General features: G+C 37.4%; 1 long non-coding RNA gene across 2 annotated transcripts; it reads left to right on the top strand.

Annotated features, from left to right (window-relative positions):
* The first annotated feature begins 536 nt into the window (after positions 1-536).
* Positions 537-1,225, top strand: LOC113273543. 2 transcript variants are annotated; one of them, XR_003322466.1, is made up of 4 exons: positions 537-594; positions 794-849; positions 938-998; positions 1,150-1,225. It is a non-coding gene; the product is annotated as an uncharacterized LOC113273543 (long non-coding RNA). The 2 variants fall into 2 exon arrangements; XR_003322465.1 differs by having other exon boundaries at positions 1,136-1,219.
* Positions 1,226-4,245: the final 3,020 nt, after the last annotated feature.

The following is a 4,245-nucleotide window of genomic DNA, read 5'->3' as shown; positions in this document are numbered from 1 at the left end:
CTAATTTAAAACTAAATTTTTTTATTGATTGATTCTCCGTTGCTTCTAATGACAATGCAGTAGGTTGAGTAGTGGAGATAAAAATTTGGTCATATGTACTCTTTCCCTTTGCCTAATTCTTGGCTTTCTTCATACGTAAGGAGAGCATTGTTCAGGAACAAACTGGTTGTCATGACATCTAATGTGGTATCTAGCGCTATATATAGCATATTTCCAGTAGGCGCCAGAAAAAGAACGCCATGCACTTATTTCAATTTAGATTGTACTAACAAAATAAACGTCTGAAGTCTAATGTATTTCTCGAATCTGCTCAACGCTAGCGCCACTGTTTCTCAAAATTAACCATGAAAGAATAGTGTTTGTGGGGTACATAAAGAAAAGCCCCAACTTTTTCGGCGTACATAAAAGGAAAGGCGCAACTTCGACTTTTCTTTGGATGGCGAATCTGAGCCCGTGCAGATTACAAAGAGGGTTCTTACTACGCAACCATTTGTCTTTTTTTAAGGTTAGTTACTTATTTTCTTTCATTTTTATTTAGATGTGGTGCAGATTACAGAGAGGGTTCTTACTACGCTAATATATGAACTACTTTGAGTACGCGCCCACGATGTCATTTTGGTTATCGTTGATGCAGCCATATTATGGAATGCCAATGAGTATTACAGCCAATATTCCTTCATGATATCTTATATTTTCCGACACTGATGGAGCATTAATGCACCATATATAGCTGGACCTTATCATAAGCATGCATATTTTATGATATTCTGATATTGATGTGGTTACCTTGCAGATCTATAAATCTCACTGAAATGTCATTCTATGCAACTGTGCATACCTTTTATATTGGTAAAAACTACACACTTGATTGCATTTTTTTAAGGTTCCTTTCTTTTTCTTTGCAGACTTAAATCTAGGTCCTTGACTTTGTGTGCAGATCTGTGTATCGTATGTAAGTACCACAAAGACGTGATAAATCTGGAAGAAGTTGAGAAGAGGTACAAAGATCAGTTATACAAGATAGGTTATCACATATTCTATGCATGGTTAACATAGATTCCTTATGTATATTCGATGTTTACTTTAGTTTTCACAGTTTCTGAATCGGGTTTTCATTGATTTATTGATCTATCAGCTTTGCTCATTCAGAAGGAAAAAGAAGGTTGGAAATCAAGCTTACCTTAATTCAAATATGTCCATACTCACTCCAGTAAAGTGTACCCCATGCGAAAGATTGGAGGCCAAGATGTATGGATTTATAAGTAGACTCTGGAGGGTTTTCTTATATCAAGGGTGTTTACGATTTAATGTCGGTACCAGAATAAAACTGTGAACAAATCACTTTAGCTCTCAGTTCTTATATCAGTCGTGTTTATGCAGTTGGCAGACATGTACTCACTGGGCTTCACAAAAGGGACAAAGCTCTCTACAATGGATACACGACTGAATCCCAAAAGTAGTACGGAAATCTTGAGATGTTTGAGAAAAGGTGTAAGACTATGTTTGGAGCAGAGAATAGAAGAGTAGCAGATGAAAATGTGGTTTTATGGACCAAGTTTAGTAAGTTGGTAAATGTTGCTAAATGTTAATGGCATTGCATTTGCTTCTGGAAGCATAGCATGTGGGTTTCCTAGCTTTTTTCATATTTTATAGATGCTGCGTCTACTTGCAGAACTTGCACACTAAATGTCGGCATCAAGGTTGTGTAATGTAGTCTTTGGAAGCATAGCATGTGGGTTTCCTAGGTTTTTCATATTTTATAGATGATGCGTCTACTTGCAGAACTTGCACACTAAATGTCGGCATCAGGGCCGTTGTGTAATGCAGTATTTGGTGCATTGTGATTGTTCCTCTCATGACACCTTTTTACGTCTTTGGAAACACTAGCGACGTTAATTCTCATACTGATTTAATAGTAAGTTGTATAGTCTCTTTGCCATAAATTACTGGCTAGGGTATTCATGCAGAGAGTGAAAGATGCCCATGTGCAAGAAAAGGATCGACTATATTCAGTGATGAAGGAAGACACCTTTTTGAAGCCATATCACAGCCAATCAAACTCCAATACATTTAAGGATATTAATTCTAGAATCATTATGTATACAGTATACTTAATCCCTAAGCTCTGAAAATGTATATTTGGAGAGAGTATAATGTCCAAGTTCTTGTTAGTTTTATTACTGTCTCTTTTATGATTCTTTTTCCTTTCACATTTTATTGACTCCATGTTCAAAATAAAATATCCAGTATAAGCAGGTTTGGCTCATTCTTCATTTACACACGGCCTTTAATTTGCTTATCAAACCTGCATTCATTTTCATTTTTTGATTTTCTAAAGTCAGTTTAGTTTTCTGTAATTTACATGAAAGTTAGAATTTTGATGCATCGTAACTAAAGCCACACAATCGAGATTGTGATGTCCCACGAGAAGTTTCTACTGGCATTATCGATTACCAGGTTCATCAAATGCATTGGGACAGGGCGAGGCGAAGTCGAGCCACACCAAATCAAATCGGGATGGGGCGAGGCGAAGCCAAAGCTGAGCTTTACCAAATCAAATCGGGAGGGGGCGAGGCGAAGCCGAGCTTTACCAAATCAAATTGGGACGGGGAGAGGTAAGGAAAAGTAACTCCTAATCAAAAAGGATCGCGACGAGTGGGGCGAAGCCGAGCCACACCAAATCAAATCGGGATGGGGCGAGGCGAAGCCGATCTTTACCAAATCAAATCAGGACAGGGCCAGGCGAAGCCGAGCTTTACCAAATCAAATCAGGATTGGGCGAGGAGAGGCGAGGAAAATCCACTCCTAATCAAAAAGCATCGCGAAGGGCGGGGGTGGGATGAAATCACACGACATCTGATAAAAAAAATATGGCTAAAAGAACAAAAATGCCCGATCGTAGCACGGGCACAAAATCTAGTTTAATAATAAAACAAATAATAAAATATAAACATGGAGAGAGAATTTTTTATGGGCATTGGATTCACGAACGCTAGCGTCCTAGTAGAGAACGCGCGACAGAGCTGAGAATGCAGGCGTCATCGTAGTTGACTCCAGCGTTATTTGGGATAGCGCGTGCTATCACCCTAGACGCGCGTCTGTTGTGGTGACTCAATGTTCAAATGAACAGATCAGTTCATTTGAAGATCCATTTTCTTGGTTTGTTCATCCCATAGAAATTGGTTTTAATGGTCTTTGGATGTGGTGCAAGAAAAGGAAACAAGATGGTTATTTATTAGTATTTTTTTCTGTGATGTTGTCCGATTAGAAAAGGAAATAACAGGCAACAGATCGCCAAAAACAAGATACAAATAACAGGCTAAACCTTTTTTTTTTTTTTTTTTTTGGAAAACAGGCTAAACAAAGCCAAAAGAAACAAGATGTTTATGTTGGGACCCTAGCTGTACTTCGATCAGAAATTTTGTAACACAACCTTACTTATAGAAAGAACGATTTTTTGGGGATCATGGTTTTTTTAGGTGACCATGGTTTTATTTTGGATAAAGACATTAGAAGTAAATCTAGGTCACCCCTTATCTAGATATTTATATTAGTACCTAAATTACCCTCCTGATTAATTTTGGGTGATGATTAGTTAGTGTAATGATTAGTGAGATGATTAAGTTAAAGATAATTAGTGAGATTAAAAAATCAGATGGTTTTTTTTTTTAAAGAACTAGAATTATTGAGAGAGTAAAGTTAGAGAAGATGAAGAAGGAAAACATGAAAACGATGGATTTACCAACCACAATCGGAGGAAGGGTATTTGGGTATTCAGGTATGCTTCAAACTTAAATAATGTTGGTTGAATTGCTCCAAACTTTCAAAAAAAATGAAATTTTTTATGTAGATTTGGGCCAGTTCGGTTACCATATGTCAAGAACATGTAACCGAACACACCTGAAAGTGTAGTTCGGTTACGTTTTCCAAACACGTAGGTTACCGAACTCGCTCGTTAATGGAGGTTTTGGTCGTACAGTGTAATGTTCGGTTACCTAGGATAAAATGGTAGGTAACAGAACTTTGATCTTAACAATTTATTTGGGTACATATTTTGTGTTCGGTTAGTTCGCAAACTTTAGCGCAACCAAGTTCCCAACCGAACTACAGGTTAAAAGTAACCTAGTGTTAGAAGTTCGGTTGGTTCGCAAACTTCAACATATTTTACGAATCAACCGAACTGGGCTTATATATGCATATATGCAATTAGGAAAACGTTCGGTTACTACAAAAATTATTTCTTGG

Source organism: Papaver somniferum, chromosome 4 (genome assembly GCF_003573695.1).
Source record: "Papaver somniferum cultivar HN1 chromosome 4, ASM357369v1, whole genome shotgun sequence".
Taxonomy (NCBI): Eukaryota; Viridiplantae; Streptophyta; class Magnoliopsida; order Ranunculales; family Papaveraceae; genus Papaver; species Papaver somniferum.
This window is presented reverse-complemented; position numbering and strand designations above follow the sequence as displayed.